At 43.2% G+C, this 23,363-nt stretch overlaps 9 non-coding genes across 9 annotated transcripts; 6 read left to right on the top strand and 3 right to left on the bottom strand.

Moving 5' to 3' along the window:
- Nucleotides 1–646: 646 nt before the first annotated feature.
- On the top strand, nt 647–836 carry LOC140283323 (U2 spliceosomal RNA). Its single transcript, XR_011910029.1, has one exon. It is a non-coding gene; the product is annotated as a U2 spliceosomal RNA (small nuclear RNA).
- A 411-nt stretch (nt 837–1,247) lies between these two features.
- LOC140283530 (U5 spliceosomal RNA) lies at nt 1,248–1,361 on the top strand. The gene has a single exon (XR_011910127.1). It is a non-coding gene; the product is annotated as a U5 spliceosomal RNA (small nuclear RNA).
- Nucleotides 1,362–1,636: 275 nt separating this feature from the next.
- On the top strand, nt 1,637–1,824 carry LOC140283366 (U2 spliceosomal RNA). Its single transcript, XR_011910068.1, has one exon. It is a non-coding gene; the product is annotated as a U2 spliceosomal RNA (small nuclear RNA).
- Nucleotides 1,825–8,688: 6,864 nt separating this feature from the next.
- Nucleotides 8,689–8,876, bottom strand: LOC140283343 (U2 spliceosomal RNA). Its single transcript, XR_011910047.1, has one exon. It is a non-coding gene; the product is annotated as a U2 spliceosomal RNA (small nuclear RNA).
- Nucleotides 8,877–9,174: 298 nt separating this feature from the next.
- LOC140283523 (U5 spliceosomal RNA) lies at nt 9,175–9,288 on the bottom strand. The gene has a single exon (XR_011910121.1). It is a non-coding gene; the product is annotated as a U5 spliceosomal RNA (small nuclear RNA).
- A 10,326-nt stretch (nt 9,289–19,614) lies between these two features.
- LOC140283311 (U2 spliceosomal RNA) lies at nt 19,615–19,805 on the top strand. Its single transcript, XR_011910018.1, has one exon. It is a non-coding gene; the product is annotated as a U2 spliceosomal RNA (small nuclear RNA).
- Nucleotides 19,806–20,202: 397 nt separating this feature from the next.
- On the top strand, nt 20,203–20,316 carry LOC140283541 (U5 spliceosomal RNA). Its single transcript, XR_011910137.1, has one exon. It is a non-coding gene; the product is annotated as a U5 spliceosomal RNA (small nuclear RNA).
- Nucleotides 20,317–20,583: 267 nt separating this feature from the next.
- Nucleotides 20,584–20,777, top strand: LOC140283379 (U2 spliceosomal RNA). The gene has a single exon (XR_011910078.1). It is a non-coding gene; the product is annotated as a U2 spliceosomal RNA (small nuclear RNA).
- Nucleotides 20,778–21,973: 1,196 nt separating this feature from the next.
- Nucleotides 21,974–22,164, bottom strand: LOC140283394 (U2 spliceosomal RNA). Its single transcript, XR_011910081.1, has one exon. It is a non-coding gene; the product is annotated as a U2 spliceosomal RNA (small nuclear RNA).
- Nucleotides 22,165–23,363: the final 1,199 nt, after the last annotated feature.

Raw genomic sequence — 23,363 nt, 5'->3', positions numbered from 1 at the left:
AGCCGGCATTGCTCCCTGCCTATTTTCCTACAACTCACTATGTGTGCGCACACCTTTATTCACAAACTCTTCAACTTATACTCTTTTACCGAAGCTGCTACAGCTCGATTGGCCAAATACCCTTAGATCCTATTTCGGTGAATTTGACATCTGCCTTGTATGTAACAGATTAGCGGTTTAGCAGTTTTAATTTAGTTTGAGTGAAGGAATTCATTTTATAGCAAAATCCGAAATCGTGAAGAACTCATGAAAGTAAGCTTATTCTCGGATTCCTGAAACTTTAGATTTGCTCTTTCTTTTACTGCAAAGTACAACGTTGAGCAGCACTAATGAGTTGTTTCTATTTTTGGCAGGCTTTACCTTTGCGGATGAAGCCCTTTCTGTCTGTGCAAAAGAAATCTTGTTACTGTGCAGAGTGACTTCTCTGAGTAGAGTCGCCTCACTTGTTGCGACTGTGCCGATGTTGCTTGAATGGTGCTCGCTGGAGCGTGTGGTAGTGTAAAGTTATACCATTTAAAAGGGCTGAAGAGTGCTCAGTGCAGCGGGTGGGCGGAGGTGCAAAGTGACACTATGGCCATAAAAAGAACACCGCTACAAGTGCGCATTGTGCCAGGAAGGGCCCTCGGACGTGAACCAGTGGACAGTTATCGCTTCTCGGCCTTTTGGCTAAGATCAAGTGTAGTATCTGTTCTTATCAGTTTAATGTCTGAAATGTCCTCTATGCGAGACTACATATTAAATGGATTTGTATCAATAGGAGTTGAAAAAGGAGCTTGCTCCGTTCACTCCAAGCATCGACCCGGTACTGCAGTGCCGCTGGGAACGGTGCGCTCTCCTCTGCTCTTGTGAAAAAGCGAACAGCGGTGCAGGATGGAAGTTTCAGGGAGCCTAAGATGAAACTTTCTTTTAATCTGCTGATAAAAGAGAGTGAATGCGAAGCAGACTTTAACACGGTTCTGGGAGCGAGCCGAGTGCGGGCTAACTGGGAGAATTGCTTGAAAGAAACGCGACACCGAATGAGCAGTCAGATCAAAGCCTCAACACGGTGTTCCCGTGTTGTTTGTGGCTGCCTTGTCTTTTGCACAGAGTAAAAGACAAGGCAGCCATCGAATATGGCCCGATTGTTCCTACTTGGTCAGCCGAGGAGCAAGGGGGGGGAGCAAGCGTCTCAACCAAGCAAAGCTCACCATGGGGAAGGTGGCTATGCCAACTAGCCTGATGCCCTGCTCCCGCAGTGATGGATAATCATACACTGGTTTCTCTTCATAATGTACAAGTCTTTCGCCTTTTACTAAAGACTTCCGTGTAGAGCAGCACTAATGAATTGTTTCTATTTTTGGCAGGCTTTACCTTTGCGGGTGAAGCCCTTTCTGTCTGTGCAAAAGAAATCTTGTTACTGTGCAGAGTGACTTCTCTGAGTAGAGTCGCCTCACTTGTTGCGACTGTGCCGATGTTGCTTGAATGGTGCTCGCTGGAGCGTGCGGTAGTGTAAAGTTATACCATTTAAAAGGGCTGAAGAGTGCTCAGTGCAGCGGGTGGGCGGAGGTGCAAAGTGACACTATGGCCATAAAACGAACACCGCTACAAGTGCGCATTGTGCCAGGAAGGGCCCTCGGACGTGAACCAGTGGACAGTTATCGCTTCTCGGCATTTTGGCTAAGATCAAGTGTAGTATCTGTACTTATCAGTTTAATATGTTATATGTCTATGCAAGGACTACATATTAAATGGATTTTTATCAATAGGAGTTGAAAAAGGAGCTTGCTCCGTTCACTCCAAGCATCGACCCGGTACTGCAGTGCCGCTGGGAACGGTGCGCTCTCATCTGCTCTTGTGAAAAAGCAAACAGCGGTGCAGGATGGAAGTTTCTTTAAACTGCTGAGAAAAGAGAGTGAATGCGAAGCAGACTTTAACACGGCTCTGGGAGCGAGCCGAGTGCGGGCTAACCAGGAGAATTGCTTGAAAGAAACGCGACACCGAATGAGCGGTCAGAACAAAGCCTCAATACGGTGTTCCTGTGGTGTTTTTATAAAATGCGGTGTAAAAAAAGGTGTGAATGCCCCATAGAAAACTAAAAGGTGGAGCGGAAGTGTTCGGCTGCAAGAAGGTGTGAATGTCCGACTATATTTGGTGAAAAGCAGGTGAAGCAAGGTCTGAATGCCCAACCTTACATCATCAAAAGCGAGATCAGAGGTTTTTGGCTGCAAGAAGGCCATAGTTTGCCAAAAGCGGGTAAGGTGCGAATGATCGGCTAAATATCAACAAAAGTGGGGGCGGAGGTCTTCGGATGCAAGTGGGTGTGAATATCCCACCATACAAGTATGGTGGAGAGGAAGCTGTGAATGGCCGACCATAGTTTGCAAAAAGCGGGTGAGAAAAGGTGCGAATGTCCAACCATACATGATCAAAACAGGGAGCGGAGGTGTTTGGCTGCGACAAGGTGTGAATGTCCACCCATAATTAATGAAAAGCGGGCAACAAGTAGGTTCGAATGCCCAACCATACATCATCAAAAGCAGGAGTGGATGTGTTCGGCTACAAGAAGGTTTGAATGTCCGAGCATAGTTTGTAAAAAGCGGATAAGAAAAGGTTCGAATGCCCGAACATACACCATCAAAAGAGGGAGCGGAGGTGTTCCGCTGTAAGACGGTGTGAATGTCCGACCATAGTTGGTAAAAAGTGGGTATGAAAAGGTTCGAATGCCCAAATTTGGCTGCAAAAAGGTGTGAATGTTCGACTAAATTTTGTAAAAAGCGGGTAAGACAAGGTGCGAATGCCTGACAATCTATGATCAAAAGCGGGAGCGGAGGTGTTCAGCTGCAAGAAGGTCTAAATGTCCATTTTTAATTAATAGAAAACATGAAAGAAAATTTACGAAAATCAATCCGCACATGATCATAAGTGGGAGAGGAGGTGTTCAGCTGCAAGAAGGTGTGAATGTCCTACCATAATTGCTGAAAAATGTGTTAGAAACGGTAAGAATGCCGGAATATACATCATCAAAAGCTAGAGAGGTGGTGTTCGGCTGCAAGTAGGTGTGAATGTCTGACTAAAGTTCAAATATATTAACAAAAGCGGGAGGAGAGGTCTTCGGATGAGTGGTTGACAATTTCCAACCATAATCTATAAAATGCGGTGAAAAAAAAGGTGTGATAGATACCTAAAAGGTGGAGCGGAAGTGTTCGGCTGCAAGAAGGTGTGAATGTTATATATATAGTTGGTGAAAAGCAGGAAAAGCAAGGTCTGAATGCCCAATCTTACATCATCAAAAGCGAGATCAGAGGTGTTTGGCGGCAAGAAAACGGGTAAGGTGTGAATGATCGACTAAATATCAACAAAAGTGGGGGCGGAGGTCTTCGGATGCAAGTGGGTGTGAATATCCCACCATACAAGTATGGTGGAGAGGAAGCTGTGAATGGCCGACCATAGTTTGCAAAAAGCGGGTGAGAAAAGGTGCGAATGTCCAACCATACATGATCAAAACAGGGAGCGGAGGTGTTTGGCTGCGACAAGGTGTGAATGTCCACCCATAATTAATGAAAAGCGGGCAACAAGTAGGTTCGAATGCCCAACCATACATCAACAAAAGCAGGAGTGGATGTGTTTGGCTACAAGAAGGTTTGAATGTCCGAGCATAGTTTGTAAAAAGCGGGTAAGAAAAGGTGCGAATGCCCGACAAAGTATGATCAAAAGAGGGAGTGGAGGTTTTCGGCTACAAGAAGGTTTGAATGTACGACCATAGTTTGTAAAAAGCGGGTAAGAAAAGGTGCGAATGCCCGAACATACACCATCAAAAGAGGGAGCGGAGGTGTTCCGCTGAAAGACGGTGTGAATGTCCGACCATAGTTGGTAAAAAGCGGGTAAGAAAAGGTTCGAATGCCCGATTATATACGATCAAAAGCGGAAGCGGAGGTGTTCGGCTGTAAGAAGTTGTGAACGTCCGACCAAAGTTTGTAAAAAGCAGTTAAGAAAAGGTTCGAATATCCAACCAAACATAATAAAAAGTGGGAGCAGAGCTGTTCGACTGCAAGTAGGTGTGAATGTCCAGCCATAATTCCTGAAAAATGGGTAAGAAAAGGTGCGAATGCCCAACCATACATCATCAAAAGAAGAAGTGGATGTGTTCTGCTACAAGAAGGTTTGAATGTCCGACCATAGTTTGTAAAAAGTGGGTAAGAAAAAGTTCGAATGCCCGAACATACACCATCAAAAGAGGGAGCGGAGGTGTTCCGCTGTAAGACGGTGTGAATGTCCGACCATAATTGGTAAAAAGCGGGTAAGAAAAGGTTAAAATACCCGACTGTACACAATCAATAGCGGGAGCGGAGTTGTTCAGCTACAAGAAGGTGTGAAAGTCCGACCATGGTTTGTAAAACGCGGGTAAGACAAGGTGCGAATGCCCGACAATGTATGATCAAAAGAGGGAGCGGAGGTGTTCGGCTGCAAGGTCTGAATTTCCAACCATAATTTGTAAACACCGTTGAAGAAAAGCCTCGAAAGCCCGACTATACACCATCAAAAGCGGGAGCAGAGGTGTTCAGCTGCACACAATCAGGTTTTTGCAAATTATGATCTGACATTCACACATGCTTTTGATGATGTATGGTTGGGCATTCGCACCTTTTTTTACCCATTTTTCAGGAATTATGGGTGGACATTCACACCTTCTTGCAGCTGAACACCTCCTCTCCCACTTATGATCATGTGCGGTTGGATATTCGAAAATTTTCTTTCATGTTTTCTAGCAATTATTGATGGACATTCAGAGCTTCTTGCAGCTGAACCCCTCTGCTCCCGCTTTTGATGGTGTATAGTCGGGCTTTCGAGCCTTTTCTTCCCCGGTTTTTACAAATTATGGTTGGAAATTCAGACCTTCTTGCAGCTGAACCCCTCTGCTCCCGCTTTTGATGGTGTATTGTCGGGCATTCGCACCTTTTCTTACCCGCTATTTACAAAAAATGGTCGGCCATTCACACCTTCTTGTAGCCGAACACATTCGCTCCCGCTATTGATTGTGTACAGTCGGGTATTTTAACCAACTACGGTCGGACATTCACACCTTCTTATGGCGGAACACCTCCGCTCCCTCTTTTGATGGTGTATGTTCGGGCATTCGAACCTTTTCTTACCCGCTTTTTACAAACTATGCTCGGACATTCAAACCTTCTTGTAGCCTAACACATCCAGTCCTGCTTTTGATGATGTATGGTTGGGCATTCGCACCTTTTTTTTTACCCATTTTTGAGGAATTATGGGTGGACATTCACACCTTCTTGCAGCTGAACACCTCCTCTCCCACTTATGATCATGTGCGGTTGGATATTCGAAATTTTTTTTTCATGTTTTCTAGCAATTATTGATGGACATTCAGACCTTCTTGCAGCTGAACACCTCCGCTCCCGCTTTTGATGGTGTATAGTTGGGCTTCCGAGCCTTTTCTTACCCGGTTTTTACAAATTGTGGTTGGACATTTAGACCTTCTTGCAGCCGAAAACCTCCGTTCCCTCTTTTGATCATACATTGTCGGGCATTCGCACCTTTTCTTACCCGCTTTTTACCAATTATGGTCGGATATTCACACCTTCTTACAGCGGAAAACCTCCGCTCCCTTTTTTGATCATTTATGGTCTGGCAAAACTACCTTTTCGTACCCGTTTTTGAGTAATTATGGCTGGACATTCACAGCTTCTTGCAGCCGAACACCTCTTCTTCCGCTTTTGATGATGAATGGTCCGGCATTCTTACCTTTTCTAACACATTTTTCAGCAATTATTGTCGGTCATTCACACCTTTCTCATCAGCTTTTTGCAAATTATGATCTGACATTCACACCTACTTGCAGCCGAACACCTCGGCTTCCGCTTTTGATGGTGTATATTTTGGCATTCGAACCTTTTCTTACCCGCTTTTTACCAACTATGGTCGGACATTCACACCTTCTTACAGCGGAACACCTCCGCTCCCTCTTTTGATGGTGTATGTTCTGGCATTCGAACCTTTTCTTACCCACTTTTTACAAACTATGCTCGGACATTCACACCTTCTTGCAGCGAAACACCTCCGCTCCCTCTTTTGATTGTGTATGTACAGGCATTCGAACCTTTTCTTACCTGCCTTTTACAAACTATGGTCGGACATTCAAACGTTCTTGTGGCCGAACACATCCACTTCTGCTTTTGATGATGTATAGTTGGGCATTCACACCTTTTCTTACCCATTTTTCAGTAATTATTGGTGGACTTTCACACCTTCTTGTAGCCGAACAACTCCGCTTCCGCTATTGATTGTGTACAGTCGGGTTTTTTAACCTTTTCTTACCCGCTTTTTACCAACTATGGTCGGACATTCGCAGCATCTTACAGCGGAACACCTCCGCTCCCTCTTTTGATGGTGTATGTTCGGGCATTCGAACTTTTTCTTACCAACTTTTTACAAACTATGGTCGGACATTCAAACCTTCTTGTAGCAGAACACATCCACTTCTTCTTTTGATGATGTATGGTTGGGCATTCGCACCTTTTCTTACCCATTTTTCAGGAATTATGGGTGGACATTCACACCTACTTGCAGTCGAACAGCTCTGCTCCCACTTTTGATTATGTTTGGTTGGATATTCGAACCTTTTCTTAACTGCTTTTTACAAACTTTGGTCGGACGTTCACAACTTCTTACAGCCGAACACCTCCGCTTCCGCTTTTGATGGTATATATTCGGGCATTCGAACCTTTTCTTACCCGCTTTTTACCAACTATGTTCGGACATTCACACCGTCTTTCAGCGGAACACCTCCGCTCCCTCTTTTGATGGTGTATGTTCAGGCATTCGCACCTTTTCTTACCCGCTTTTTACAAACTATGCTCGGACATACAAACCTTCTTGTAGCCGAACACATCCACTCCTGCTTTTGATGATGTATGGTTGGGCATTCGAACCTACTTGTTGCCCGCTTTTCATTAATTATGGGTGGACATTCACACCTTGTCGCAGCCAAACACCTCCGCTCCCTGTTTTGATCATGTATGGTTGGACATTCGCACCTTTTCTCACCTGCTTTTTGCAAACTATGGTCGGCCATTCACAGCTTCCTCTCCACCATACTTGTATGGTGGGATATTCACACCCACTTGCATCCGAAGACCTCCGCCCCCACTTTTGTTGATATTTAGTCGGTCATTCACACCTTACCCGTTTTCTTGCCGCCAAACACCTCTGATCTCGCTTTTGATTATGTAAGATTGGGCATTCAGACCTTGCTTTTCCTGCTTTTCACCAACTATATATATAACATTCACACCTTCTTGCAGCCGAACACTTCCGCTCCACCTTTTAGGTATCTATCACACCTTTTTTTTTCACCGCATTTTATAGATTATGGTTGGAAATTCTCGACCACTCATCCGAAGACCTCTCCTCCCGCTTTTGTTAATATATTTGAACTTTAGTCAGACATTCACACCTACTTGCAGCCGAACACCACCTCTTTAGCTTTTGATGATGTATGGTCCGGCATTCTTACCGTTTCTAACACATTTTTCAGCAATTATGGTAGGACATTCACACCTTCTTGCAGCTGAACACCTCCTCTCCCACTTATGATCATGTGCGGATTGATTTTCGAAAATTTTCTTTCATGTTTTCTATTAATTAAAAATGGACATTTAGACCTTCTTGCAGCTGAACACCTCCGCTCCCGCTTTTGATCATACATTGTCAGGCATTCTCACCTTGTCTTACCCGCTTTTTACAAAATTTAGTCGAACATTCACACCTTTTTGCAGCCGAACACAGTTTTTTGCAGCCGAATTTGGGCATTCGAACCTTTTCATACCCACTTTTTACCAACTATGGTCGGACATTCACACCGTCTTACAGCGGAACACCTCCGCTCCCTATTTTGATGGTGTATGTTCAGGCATTCGAACCTTTTCTTACCCGCTTTTTACAAACTATGCTCGGACATACAAACCTTCTTGTAGCCGAACACATCCACTCCTGCTTTTGATGATGTATGGTTGGGCATTCGAACCTACTTGTTGCCCGCTTTTCATTAATTATGGGTGGACATTCACACCTTGTCGCAGCCAAACACCTCCGCTCCCTGTTTTGATCATGTATGGTTGGACATTCGCACCTTTTCTCACCTGCTTTTTGCAAACTATGGTCGGCCATTCACAGCTTCCTCTCCACCATACTTGTATGGTCGGATATTCACACCCACTTGCATCCGAAGACCTCCGCCCCCACTTTTGTTGATATTTAGCCGATCATTCGCACCTTACCCGCTTTTGGCAAACTATGGCCTTCTTGCAGCCAAAAACCTCTGATCTCTCTTTTGATGATGAAAGGTTGGGCATTCAGACCTTGCTTCACCTGCTTTTCACCAAATATAGTCGGACATTCACACCTTCTTGCAGCCAAACACTTCCGCTCCACCTTTTAGTTTTCTATGGGGCATTCACACCTTTTTTTACACCGCATTTTATAAAAACACCACAGGAACACCGTATTGAGGCTTTGTTCTGACCGCTCATTCGGTGTCGCGTTTCTTTCAAGCAATTCTCCTGGTTAGCCCGCACTCGGCTCGCTCCCAGAGCCGTGTTAAAGTCTGCTTTGCATTCACTCTCTTTTCTCAGCATATTAAAAGAAACTTCCATCCTGCACCGCTGTTTGCTTTTTCACAAGAGCAGAGGAGAGCGCACCGTTCCCAGCGGCACTGCAGTACCGGGTCGATGCTTGGAGTGAACGGAGCAAGCTCCTTTTTCAACTCCTATTGATAAAAATCCATTTAATATGTAGTCCTTGCATAGACATATCACATATTAAACTGCTAAGAACAGATACTACACTTGATCTTAGCCAAAAGGCCGAGAAGCGATATCTGTCCACTGGTTCACGTCCGAGGGCCCTTCCTGGCACAATGCGCACTTGTAGCGGTGTTCTTTTTATGGCCATAGTGTCACTTTGCACCTCCGCCCACCCGCTGCACTGAGCACTCTTCAGCCCTTTTAAATGGTATAACTTTACACTACCACACGCTCCAGCGAGCACCATTCAAGCAACAACTTTGCACTCCAGCTTCGAACATCGGCACAGTCGCAACAAGTAAGGCGACTCTACTCAGAGAAGTCACTCTGCACAGTAACAAGATTTCTTTTGCACAGACAGAAAGGGCTTCACCCGCAAAGTTAAAGCCTGCCAAAAATAGAAACAACTCATTAGTGCTGCTCTCCACGGAAGTCTTTAGCAAAAGGCGAAAGACTTGTACATTATGAAGAGAAACCAGTGTATGATTATCCATCACTGCAGGAGCAGGGCATCAGGCTAGTTGGCATAGCCACCTTCCCCATGGTGAGCTTTGCTTGGTTGAGACGCTTGCTCCCCCCCCTTGCTCCTCGGCTGACCAAGTAGGAACAATCAGGCCCTATTCGATGGCTGCCTTGTCTTTTAATCTGTGCAAAAGACAAGGCAGCCACAAACAACACGGGAACACCGTATTGAGGCTTTGTTCTGACTGCTCATTCGTATCTTAAGCATAATCTAATACGTGAGACAACGCCCTGGCACACAATCAAAAAAAAAAAAAGAGAGAGCGGTTTTGTGTCCCCACAGTTCATAATGTAGAAAAGAGAGAAAAAAGCCTTTCTGATTTGGTGTGTGTGCTCACAGTGCAGAGTGTAGAGAAAAGAGAGAAAAGAAAGCCGTTTTGGTGTCACGGGTGTTGTGACTTACACACACACATTTCTGAATTGAGAAAGGAAATTATTTTAGAGAAAGCACTAGAGTTTAGATCCCACATTTGTTGATAGGCATTCATTTAATTTTTCTTTTAATCAGTTTTAAAGTGAATACTAACTGAGAAATGAAAAAGGTGAAGAGTTTAGAAGCTTGGTTCAAGAGCAAAACTTGGTTTATGATCAGCTGAGTCTCTAAACAGAACAGCAAAGGGCTTCATCGAACATTTAAAAAAGATTCAGATTGTTAGAATATCCAGAATTTATAAGAATGGTGGTGATTACTCTTATTTTCTAGAATGGAAATAACTGCACCATGTCTGTTTTATGAATTTAAGGGGCTAAAAAGTTTTGTTCTCGTTTTTCTATGATTAACCGAATGTATGTGAGAGTCCAAACAGACAGAAGGGTTACGGCCGAGCGCTGGACCTTCCAAAAAAGATGAGACAGGCTGGACCTGTGCCATACTAGTTAAGACCTGCCTGTGGATAACAGGTTCATTAAACTCTCACATACACAAACTCACACACGTTCGCACACATACACCCATTCACACACACATTCTTGAACTTGCTGCAAGATTAAACATTTGCATTAACTGACTCCAGCAACTCTGAGTCTCATTGAGAGACTTTTCTCAACAATTGGGTTCTCAAACCAGATCTCAACGTTTTTTCCGCTTTCCAGGGTCGGAGCTGAAACCGTGCACGGGGGAGTCCAGTACTCCTAATGAAAGACCCCCTGGTGAATTGCGGTAATTAGGGGCCAGTGTCCACTGAAAGGGGGAAAAAGGGACGAGATCGTACTTTTGAATCAATGGCCAGAAGCCATTGGCAGTGCAGGCATCAACAATAATGGTGTTATTTCACCCATTAACACTTAAGGTACCTCATGCAGTGGCTGTGATATGGTTACTTAACAAAATATCTTTACCAGACATCTCTCCTACATAACAGTTCTTCTTTCACAGCCACACCTTGTTGTCGAGAGATGTGCTACACTTAATCCATCCACACTGCTACCTACCCCACAGATGGAAAGCCTCATGATTGCATGTCAGAAATAACCATCAGTGTTTTACCCAGGCCAGACTTAACTGATATACGTTATGAAAATGCAGAAATAACTATATTTATTCAACAGGTCAAGCAAAAAACCCTGATGGCACAAATGCTACAGGATTTGCAGTAGTAACAGAAACTGAAGTTTTCTTAAAACAACCACTACCAAAAAATTACTCGAATTGGTAGCTTTAACTGAAGCTTGTAAATTAAATAACAAAAAGGTTGTTAACGTTTACACTGACAGTCAGTATGCCTTCTCAACTGTACATGTGTTAACACAGCATTGGAAAAACAGGTATGTAGACATCCACAGCTAAATGTATAAACTACAAATATTTTAGCATTATTAGATGTTATTCAATTGCCATCTACAATAGACTCGTATGAATGACCGGAAGGAAAACCATACTGCCAAAGAATTTGTTTAAATATGCTGCAGTATTGAGCCACGGACCATGTCATGTCTCAACAGGAGGGATGGAAGCAATAATGAACCAGGTTTTTACAGCATATGGTTTTACTAATTATTGAATTTTTTTTTTAGAATAAATAAATTAATAAAGTTTTGTCTAGCAGGTCAAATATGTGCAAAATACATTCCACAGGGCAATCTAAGACCAAAACGAAGATAATTCCCTAAGCCAGTGTATCTTTTTCAACATATTTGTTTGGATTTCATTATTTCATTATTGTGTAGATTTCATTGAACTAAATAAATGTTAAGGGAAACGATTCTGCTCAGTGACAACAGAGGTTTTTACCAAATGGTCTGAAATATTTCCATGTGCACAAGCAGATGCACTCTCAGTAGCAAAATCACGCGTAAAATAACTCATTTCTAGATTTGAAATACCTGAAAAGATCTTCAGTGATAATTTGACACACTTTGTAAACTATGTCATCTCACTGATGGCAAAGAACTTAAAATAGATCTTAGAAACCACTGTGATATAGAAGGTTTCGCTAACACATTGGAATTGTTTTACTATTTACATATGCATGTGCAGTGAAGAATTGCTTGCTGCTGATAAATGCAAAGAAGAACAGCTTACACATAGATGCTCACATATAGGCTGCTGAATGCAATGAAGACCTGCTTATCCAGTAAAGTTCAATGTCAATGTGTAATATTCAATTAGGATTTGCAAAACAGTGAAGTTAAACAATGAATGGGTCCATAGTCGGTATGAGAACACTACAGGAATATTTACCTGGGTGTACGTTCAAACAGAGATGAGAAAATTGCGATAAATTATTGTTTGTTTGTTTGTTAGTATGTATATGAATGTTATGTGTATAAACTGTGTTGAGTTATAGTTACTCAGTAGTGTCTCAGTGAAACAACCGACGGGGGAAGCCTTGCGGTGACAACAAAAGCAGTGTTTTACTGATCAGTCAAGTTGCTCCAGTGTACTCCATACAAACTGGTTGGCTACTGAAGGGATAGAAAATGGGGAATACTTGTTTTAAAGCAAACAAGGAATTAGATGGGAAAAATACATGTTTTAACGGGACCCAGACAATATTATATAGATGTCGCCACTGAAGTAAAGAACATTTACGTGGGATGGTGTGAGGGTCCTCGTTTGGCTGACGTTCGCCGATATGCTCGCCATGCTCAGAACCAAGTTGAGACGCGTAAGACAACCAAAAGGGACAAGTGTGAAAAGGAGCTGCATTTGGCAACCATGACCATGTATTACGCAGTTGGTGTAAACAGAGGACGAGGCCGAAGTCGAAGACGTGGACGTGTGGGAGAGGAGGTCAAAATGGGCCACGCCAGAGCTATGATCCGAATATTTGTTTTTACTGTGGCCAGACTGGACACTGGAAGAAGGACTGTCCACAGCTAAAAAGTGATGAAATTGGGCAAAAGGCTGACTGAGGGTGGGAGGCAGGTTCTGGACGTCACACGGCAGCGGAGCCTCCACTAATGGGTGATAGCACAAACACACTCACACATTTTTCCTGCTCTGTGTAGTGAAGCAACGCTTGCCGACTGTGATTCACGTAGTAAAGTTTTGCATGCTATTTCCGTCCTAGAGCAAAGATATTTCTCTCAGAATATAGGAACTTATGTTCATCAGTAGTGACGTCAGGGGAGTTTGATTGTCCTCCAAAGTTAAGTGGAAACCACGTTTACTGTATGTCTGCATCAGGCCAGGTTGTGAAGGAGAAAATGACAATGCCCATTGCGTGTTGTCACTCCCGATGAGCTCTCCTTCAAACACTCATTTTTGTTATCAGAGTTGTGTCCCATTAACCTGATGGGCTGTGATCTCATGTGTAAATTAGGCATTATTTTAACTTCTACACCAGAGGGTGTTAAGGTTATGTTACAGCCTGACAAAGTTTTCACAGCAGTGCAGTTTGATTCATCGGCACTTACATATGCTTATGAGTGGAAACTTCCCAGCTCTCCTTTTTCACAACAACTAGTGGAAGAAGCAAAAGCATTAGTTTCACCCCTTTCTGATTTCATGCAACCTACTGATTTGCACTGCACATCACACATTTCTTTGGGGCCTGACAATGAAGAAGAATGAGAAGAAGTGAAAAAATATGTGCGCCTACTTTATTGGCTGTGTCGCTCACTCCAGAGCACTTCGATTTTTTTAATGTTTGTGGTACTCGCCCTCACATTTCCTTGGCCAAACGTACACACTGGCAGTGACAAGGTGTGGGAGAGTTTGTTGCTACATGTCAGAAAGAAATGGAGTGGACTGTTTCACCTGCTGATCCAAATTTGATGTTTTCTGAACGATTGTCAGCATACAAAAAAATATTTTTGAGTACAATGCATTGTCAAAGAACTGTGGACTTAATTCCTACCACAGAATCACATTTTGAAGCATGTTTTTTATCTGAAACAGATTTGTCTTCGATACCCATGTTGGCTGAAGTGCCCAATGATCTTTGGGCTAAGAGCAAATATGATGTGGGGTTGATAAAAGGCTGTGAACCAGTAATTGTCACCCCTAAATCAGACTTTTGTCCATGTAAAAAACAATACCCTTTTAAGCCTGAAGCAATTAAAGGGATTAAACCTGTTTTTCAATCTTTTCAGAAAACAGGCGTTATTGTTCCTTTTGAAAATTCACCTGTGCTTACTCCATTGTTTCCTGTTAAAAAGATTAAAGATGCTGGCCAGCCAGATGAATGGCGTTTTGTACAGGACCTCCAAGCAGTGAATGCTGCAGTTCAGCCACATGCTCCTACTGTGCCCAACCCACACACTATTTTGTCTCAAATTACATCAGATGCACAGTTTTTCTCAGTGGTTGACTTGTCGTCAGTGCACCCTGATAGCCCATTTTGGTTTGCTTTTTAGTTTGAAGGGAGATCTTGGACTTTTACCCGGTTATGCCAGGGGTACTGTGAAAGTCCCACTATTTACAATGCTGCCCTCAAAGCTAGTCTGGATTAACTTCAATCAACCACAGGCTCTGCTCTTTTGCAGTATGTGGATGACATCCTTTTATGTAGTCCATCTAAACAACAGTGTGAAAAAGACCAAATGACTCAAATAACTTTCTTGCTTTCAAAATTTTTCCTCTAGTGACGCTGACTTAGAGAGGGATGAAGATAATCATGTTTAATTGTTCATGTTTTGATTGTTTATCATTGGACTCTTTATTACTATGATGCCTTTATTTTAAACTCACGTTGTGTGCAAATGCAGGCTGATGTTTTACAGATAAAGTTATTATTTTCCTTGTTTCTTTTGGGTTGATTAATATAATGGTATTATTATAATCAAAAGGGAGGAATGTAATGGAAAATAATTCTTATATGCATTGTATTGAGTGTTACTGTGTATAACCTGCAAATGACCGAGCTGCAAGGTACCACCCTGCCCTGTTTTCTTAAATTCCTCTTTACAATGGTGGGCTTGTTATAATGAGATAGGTGCACTTTAGGGGGGACAGGGTTAGGCTGGTATTTACGAGTGTGTCTGGGTAACCTCAACTGATGGTTGGGGAGGAAAGTTAGAAGAACAATCAATTATACCCAAAAACAGATGACGTGATGAGCGGGCAATATAACTGTGTGTTTTTGCTTCAGTGGTCAGAGCAACTCTGTATTCTGTACTGTGTTGTTCTCTCTTGCAAGATATTATTATTAAAGCCTCTTATCTCCTCACAAGAAAATAACTGACTCCCCAAATGCAAGTGTCAGGACAAATGATCAAACTTCTCCAAGCTTCAGTCTGCAGAGAAGTACAAGACAGGGTTGCTCACTTTCTCCCTCACTTTTTGCTATTTTCATCAAACCTTTAGCAGCTGCTATCAGACAAGATAGAAATATTAAAGACATCCAACCCCAAAATATTGAGCATAAAATAAGTCTTTATGCTGATGATGTATTACTTTTCCTTCAGAACTCACAGACGTCTCTCACTCACACGATCACACTCATAAATAAATTCTCAGCACTTTCTGACTACTCTATCAATTGGTCTAAGACCACAGTTCTGCCCATTAACTGTAGGGTCCAGAATATACCTGCGATCACTTTACAGTCAGGAAATATTAGATATTTAGGCATAAACATTTCCTCCAGGCTCTCAGAGCTAACAAAGCTAATTTATGTGCAATTATTAAAGACAGTAGAGGACAATCTCTCTCGTTGGAAGTCCTTACCTATATCACTTATGGGGAGAGTTACAACCATTAAAATGATGATACTACCAAAAGTTAACTATTTGTTCTCAATGATCCCCATAAAACCAACCTGCTACTTGGTTTAAGTCACTAGATTCATTCATCTCCAAATTTCTGTGGAAAAACAAACCACCGCGTATTAGTTTAAAAACCCTACAGAAGACCAAGGACAGTGGTGGATTAGATTTACCTAATTTTCAGCACTATTCCTTAGCCAATAGGTTACGGTATATATCAAAATGGTTTAAACCTAGCCCAATAGATGAACATGGATAAATATAGAACAAGCATTGTGTGATAATCTGGAAATCTCTGACCTGCCACTTATTAGTCAAAACGTAAAAAATCACAAATGTTTCAAAAGCATTAACATCAGCACCTCTCTGACAGCCTGGTGGGAATTTCTTAAAATAACAAAGTCTTCACTTGTCCCGTGTAAGCTTACACCCATCTGGAACAATCCTGACATCCTGCAAAACAAAAAAATGCTAAACTTTACTCTATGGAAGATCAAAGGAATCAAACATCTGGAACATATAATCCAAAATGGACATTTTATTTCATTTGATGAGCTCATATCACAACATGAGATAGGCAGCAATAAATTCCTAGAATATCAACAACTTAAGTCTATAATAACAAAGAAATATATCCTCCACCAACCAGACTTACAACTCCCAATTAGGGTAGCAGAATTTCTAAGCATCTGCACCCCAAAACTACTATCAAAAATATATAAATTATTGTCTAAGATAGATGACACAATGTCTCTACCGTCCTCAAAATGGGAGGCAGATTTATCCATCAGTTCTAGTCATAGCTTCTGGCCACAAATATGTTTGAACACCTTCAGAATGACTCAAAGTCCTAATTTACAGCTCATACAATACAAAATTCTTCATAGAACACACTATACAGGACAAAGGATGTTCAGGATGGGTCTAACACACTCAAACATCTGCTCACATTGCACAGATAACACACCTGATGATTATGCACACGCTTTGTGGTTTTGTGCGCCTGTCCAGAAGTTCTGGCTTGAAGTCTGTGCGGACCTGTCAACATGGCTAAAGTGTAGCATTCCTGCATGCCCCACACTGTGCATACTGGGTGACTTAGACAACATCAACGTGGAATTTAGCTTAGCACACATGATCCTCACAGTGTTATGTATAGCAAAGAAAACTATTCTCATGAACTGGAAAGCGAAGAACAATCTGTGTATTAACCAGTTTAGAAATCGCTCTGGGCGGTTGGGTGTGTGCTGGGGGGGGCTGTGTGGCTTCGGGCGTCTGGTGGTCTCTCGGGTCGTGGGGACCGGGTTGGTCATTGTTGGGGGGGACTGTGTGTCGGGCTTGGAGGGCAGTTTTGGGGGCTTGCGGGTGGGGCTGTCTTGCGGTGTGGGGCGGGGTCCCTTAGGGGCCTTGGGGTGGTGGCTGCTGGCTCTGTACCGGGTGACCGGGCCGCTCTGGCGTGGGTGGTGGAGCTGGGCCTGGACCTGGTGGCTTGCCGCTGCCTTGCGCCCGGGGCGGGGCCCTGCCTGTGCCTGGGGGGTCTGGGTTGCCCTGGACATGCCACAGTATGCGTGGGTTGGTGCAGGTCCTGGTGCCGGCCTTGTTGCTCTGGGAACTCCAAGGTGTCCGCAGGTGGTTGTTTTTTTTAGGGTGTTGGGGCGTGCGGTGAGGAGGAGGGGGTCTGTATGGGGGTGTGCTTTTCCCCAGTTGGGGGGGGCCTGGGGGGGCCTGGGTGATGGTGGGTCTCAGGCCCGGGCTGCTGCGACTGGTGTAACCGGGTGATTTGTTTGTTTGTTTGTTTGATTTTTGTTGTTGTTTGTTTGTTTTTGTAGAGGTCCTCCGGGGTGGGGTTGGGTTGAGTGGGGTGGGGCGGGATGGGTTCCTTCTGGGGGTACAGTAGCTCCCGGAATATGGTGACTGCAGGCCCCGAGCCTGGTGGACATCAGGCCCTCCTAGACCTGTGTTGGGTCCCAGGTAGCGGGGATGCCTATTGCAGCCAGTCTCTGGCTGCCCTCTCTGGGGTGGGAGGGACAAGGAGGATGAATTAATTATTCTGCTAGTTTATATATTGTAAACATAAACAATAAACATTTATAAAACTTCCCTTGGCAAAGCAAATCTGTTTGGCATAAAGGTATTCAGACTACAATTCTAGTGCAGCAAGTTCAAGAATGTGTGTGTGTATGGGTGTATGTGTGCGAACGTGTGTGAGTTTGTGTGTGTGAGAGTTTAAAGAACCTGTTATCCACAGGCAGGTCTTAACTAGTATGGCACGGGTCCAGCCTGTCTCATCTTTTTTGGAAGGTTCAGCGCTCGGCCGTAACCCTTCTGTCTGTTTGGACTCTCACATACATTCGGTTAATCATAGAAAAACGAGAACAAAACTTTTTAGCCCCTTAAATTCATAAAACAGACATGGTGCAGTTATTTCCATTGTAGAAAATAAGAGTAATCACCACCATTCCTATAAATTCTGGATATTCTAACAATCTGAATCTTTTTTAAATGTTCGATGAAGCCCTTTGCTGTTCTGTTTAGAGACTCAGCTGATCATAAACCAAGTTTTGCTCTTGAACCAAGCTTCTAAACTCTTCACCTTTTTCATTTCTCAGTTAGTATTCACTTTAAAACTGATTAAAAGAAAAATTAAATGAATGCCTATCAACAAATGTGGGATCTAAACTCTAGTGCTTCCTCTAAAATAATTTCCTTTCTCAATTCAGAAATGTGTGTGTGTAAGTCACAACACCCGTGACACCAAAACGGCTTTCTTTTCTCTCTTTTCTCTACACTCTGCACTGTGAGCACACACAACAAATCAGAAAGGCTTTTTTCTCTCTTTTCTACATTATGGACTGTGGGGACACAAAACCGCTCTCTCTTTTTTTTTTTTTGATTGTGTGCCAGGGCGTTGTCTCACGTATTAGATTATGCTTAAGATACGAATGGGTTTATCAGTCACATCAGAATCCATACATACTGATCCTCCCGTAATAAAATGGTCGGATCTTATCAAACACACTTTGTTTCTTGTGAAAAGTCAGCCAAACAGCGTATACACGTCAAGACACTGAATCAAGTTTGCCACAAGAACTCATAAGTTTGGCAGTATTGCTCTGCCGTCAGCAATCATACACCCATTTTATTTTCATGAGACATGTGCAGGCACCTGTTCATCTACTGTTCTATCACTATGAATTAGTTTATCTATTATCAATAAGGATACTTCTACAACTACTATCAAAGTATGTCCGGACTTCTTATGTTGTCAGTTGCTATATATGAATAAGTGGGTTGCTACTGAAAAGCATTAAGCATGTCACACAGCCCAAACATATAACATTTCAGGACACACCACACAGTTAACAACCACAGTGAAGCATGTCAAAGCCCAAACATGTAACATTCAACAGGACACTTACACAACACATTCAAATCAAACAGTCAGACAACATACAAGAACCTATACCCCAGCCGGCATTGCTCCCTGCCTATTTTCCTACAACTCACTATGTGTGCGCACACCTTTATTCACAAACTCTTCAACTTATACTCTTTTACCGAAGCTGCTACAGCTCGATTGGCCAAATACCCTTAGATCCTATTTCGGTGAATTTGACATCTGCCTTGTATGTAACAGATTAGCGGTTTAGCAGTTTTAATTTAGTTTGAGTGAAGGAATTCATTTTATAGCAAAATCCGAAATCGTGAAGAACTCATGAAAGTAAGCTTATTCTCGGATTCCTGAAACTTTAGATTTGCTCTTTCTTTTACTGCAAAGTACAACGTTGAGCAGCACTAATGAGTTGTTTCTATTTTTGGCAGGCTTTTTCTTTGCGAATGAAGCCCTTTCTGTCTGTGCAAAAGAAATCTTGTTACTGTGCAGAGTGACTTCTCTGAGTAGAGTCGCCTTACTTGTTGCGACTGTGCCGATGTTCGAAGCTGGAGTGCAAAGTTGTTGCTTGAATGGTGCTCGCTGGAGCGTGTGGTAGTGTAAAGTTATACCATTTAAAAGGGCTGAAGAGTGCTCAGTGCAGCGGGTGGGCGGAGGTGCAAAGTGACACTATGGCCATAAAAAGAACACCGCTACAAGTGCGCATTGTGCCAGGAAGGGCCCTCGAACGTGAACCAGTGGACAGTTATCGCTTCTCGGCCTTTTGGCTAAGATCAAGTGTAGTATCTGTACTTATCAGTTTAATGTCTGATGTGTCCTCTATGCAAGGACTACATATTAAATGGATTTGTATCAATAGGAGTTGAAGAAGGAGCTTGCTCCGTTCACTCCAAGCATCGACCCGGTACTGCAGTGCCGCTGGGAACGGTGCGCTCTCCTCTGCTCTTGTGAAAAAGCAAACAGCGGTGCAGGATGGAAGTTTCAGGGAGCCTAAGATGAAACTTTCTTTTAATCTGCTGATAAAAGAGAGTGAATGCGAAGCAGACTTTAACACGGCTCTGGGAGCGAGCCGAGTGCGGGCTAACCGGGAGAATTGCTTGAAAGAAACGCGACACCGAATGAGCAGTCAGATCAAAGCCTCAATACGGTGTTCCCGTGTTGTTTGTGGCTGCCTTGTCTTTTGCACAGAGTAAAAGACAAGGCAGCCATCGAATAGGGCCCGATTGTTCCTACTTGGTCAGCCGAGGAGCAAGGGGGGGGAGCAAGCGTCTCAACCAAGCAAAGCTCACCATGGGGAAGGTGGCTATGCCAACTAGCCTGATGCCCTGCCCCGCAGTACACTGGTTTCTCTTCATAATGTACAAGTCTTTCTCCTTTTACTAAAGACTTCCGTGGAGAGCAGCACTAATGAATTGTTTCTATTTTTGGCAGGCTTTACCTTTGCGGGTGAAGCCCTTTCTGTCTTTGCAAAAGAAATCTTGTTACTGTGCAGAGTGACTTCTCTGAGTAGAGTCACCTTACTTGTTGCGACTGTGCCGATGTTGCTTGAATGGTGCTCGCTGGAGCGTGCGGTAGTGTAAAGTTATACCATTTAAAAGGGTTGAAGAGTGCTCAGTGCAGCGGAGGTGCAAAGTGACACTATGGCCATAAAACGAACACCGCTACAAGTGCGCATTGTGCCAGGAAGGGCCCTCGGACGTGAACCAGTGGACAGTTATCGCTTCTCGGCCTTTTGGCTAAGATCAAGTGTAGTATCTGTACTTATCAGTTTAATATGTGATATGTCTATGCAAGGACTACATATTAAATGGATTTTTATCAATAGGAGTTGAAAAAGGAGCTTGCTCCGTTCACTCCAAGCATCTACAAGAAGGTTTGAATGGCCGACCATTTTTTGTCCGGCATTCTTACCGTTTCTAACACATTTTTCAGCAATTATGGTAGGACATTCACACCTTCTTGCAGCTGAACACCTCCTCTCCCACTTATGATCATGTGCGGATTGATTTTCAAAAATTTTCTTTCATGTTTTCTATTAATTAAAAATGGACATTTAGACCTTCTTGCAGCTGAACACCTCCGCTCCCGCTTTTGATCATACATTGTCAGGCATTCGCACCTTGTCTTACCCGCTTTTTACAAAATTTAGTCGAACATTCACACCTTTTTGCAGCCGAACACAGTTTTTTGCAGCCGAATTTGGGCATTCGAACCTTTTCATACCCACTTTTTACCAACTATGGTCGGACATTCACACCGTCTTACAGCGGAACACCTCCGCTCCCTCTTTTGATGGTGTATGTTCGGGCATTCGAACCTTTTCTTACCCGCTTTTTACAAACTATGCTCGGACATTCAAACCTTCTTGTAGCCGAACACATCCACTTCTGCTTTTGATGATGTATGGTTGGGCATTCGAACCTACTTGTTGCCCGCTTTTCATTAATTATGGGTGGACATTCACACCTTGTCGCAGCCAAACACCTCCGCTCCCTGTTTTGATCATGTATGGTTGGACATTCGCACCTTTTCTCACCCGCTTTTTGCAAACTATGGTCGGCCATTCACAGCTTCCTCTCCACCATACTTGTATGGTGGGATATTCACACCCACTTGCATCCGAAGACCTCCGCCCCCACTTTTGTTGATATTTAGCCGATCATTCGCACCTTACCCGCTTTTGGCAAACTATGGCCTTCTTGCAGCCAAAAACCTCTGATCTCGCTTTTGATGATGTAAGGTTGGGCATTCAGACCTTGCTTCACCTGCTTTTCACCAAATATAGTCGGACATTCACACCTTCTTGCAGCCGAACACTTCCGCTCCACCTTTTAGTTTTCTATGGGGCATTCACACCTTTTTTTACACCGCATTTTATAAAAACACCACAGGAACACCGTATTGAGGCTTTGTTCTGACCGCTCATTCAGTGTCGCGTTTCTTTCAAGCAATTCTCCTGGTTAGCCCGCACTCGGCTCGCTCCCAGAGCCGTGTTAAAGTCTGCTTTGCATTCACTCTCTTTTCTTAGCAGATTAAAAGAAAGTTTCATCTTAGGCTCCCTGAAACTTCCATCCTGCACCGCTGTTTGCTTTTTCACAAGAGCAGAGGAGAGCGCACCGTTCCCAGTGGCACTGCAGTACCGGGTCGATGCTTGGAGTGAATGGAGCAAGCTCCTTTTTCAACTCCTATTGATAAAAATCCATTTAATATGTAGTCCTCGCATAGAGGACATATCAGACATTAAACTGATAAGAACAGATACTACACTTGATCTTAGCCAAAAGGCCGAGAAGCGATAACTGTCCACTGGTTCACGTCCGAGGGCCCTTCCTGGCACAATGCGCACTTGTAGCGGTGTTCTTTTATGGCCATAGTGTCACTTTGCACCTCCGCCCACCCGCTGCACTGAGCACTCTTCAGCCCTTTTAAATGGTATAACTTTACACTACCACACGCTCCAGCGAGCACCATTCAAGCAACAACTTTGCACTCCAGCTTCGAACATCGGCACAGTCGCAACAAGTAAGGCGACTCTACTCAGAGAAGTCACTCTGCACAGTAACAAGATTTCTTTTGCACAGACAGAAAGGGCTTCACCCGCAAAGGTAAAGCCTGCCAAAAATAGAAACAACTCATTAGTGCTGCTCAACGTTGTACTTTGCAGTAAAAGAAAGAGCAAATCTAAAGTTTCAAGAATCCGAGAATAAGCTTACTTTCATGAGTTCTTCACGATTTTGGATTTTGCTATAAAATGATTTCCTTCACTCAAACTAAATTAAAACTGCTAAACCGCTAATCTGTTACATACAAGGCAGATGTCAAATTCACCGAAATAGGATCTAAGGGTATTTGGCCAATCGAGCTGTAGCAGCTTCAGTTTGTGAATAAAGGTGTGCGCACACATAGTGAGTTGTAGGAAAATAGGCAGGGAGCAATGCCGGCTGGGGTATATGTTCTTGTATGTTGTCTGACTGTTTGATTTGAATGTGTTGTGTAAGTGTCCTGTTGAATGTTACATGTTTGGGCTTTGACACGCTTCACTGTGGTTGTTAACTGTGTGGTGTGTCCTGAAATGTTATATGTTTGGGCTGTGTGACATGCTTAATGCTTTTCAGTAGCAACCCACTTATTCATATATAGCAACTGACAACATAAGAAGTCCGGACATACTTTGATAGTAGTTGTAGAAGTATCCTTATTGATAATAGATAAACTAATTCATAGTGATAGAACAGTAGATGAACAGGTGCCTGCACATGTCTCATGAAAATAAAATGGGTGTATGATTGCTGACGGCAGAGCAATACTGCCAAACTTATGAGTTCTTGTGGCAAACTTGATTCAGTGTCTTGACGTGTATACGCTGTTTCGCTGACTTGTCACAAGAAACAAAGTGTGTTTGATAAGATCCGACCATTTTATTACGGGAGGATCAGTATGTATTGATTCTGATGTGACTGATAAACCCATTCGTATCTTAAGCATAATCTAATACG

Source organism: Leuresthes tenuis, unplaced genomic scaffold (assembly GCF_036924035.1).
Source record: "Leuresthes tenuis unplaced genomic scaffold, fLeuTen1.0.hap1 SCAF_23, whole genome shotgun sequence".
NCBI lineage: Eukaryota > Metazoa > Chordata > Actinopteri > Atheriniformes > Atherinopsidae > Leuresthes > Leuresthes tenuis.
This window is presented reverse-complemented; position numbering and strand designations above follow the sequence as displayed.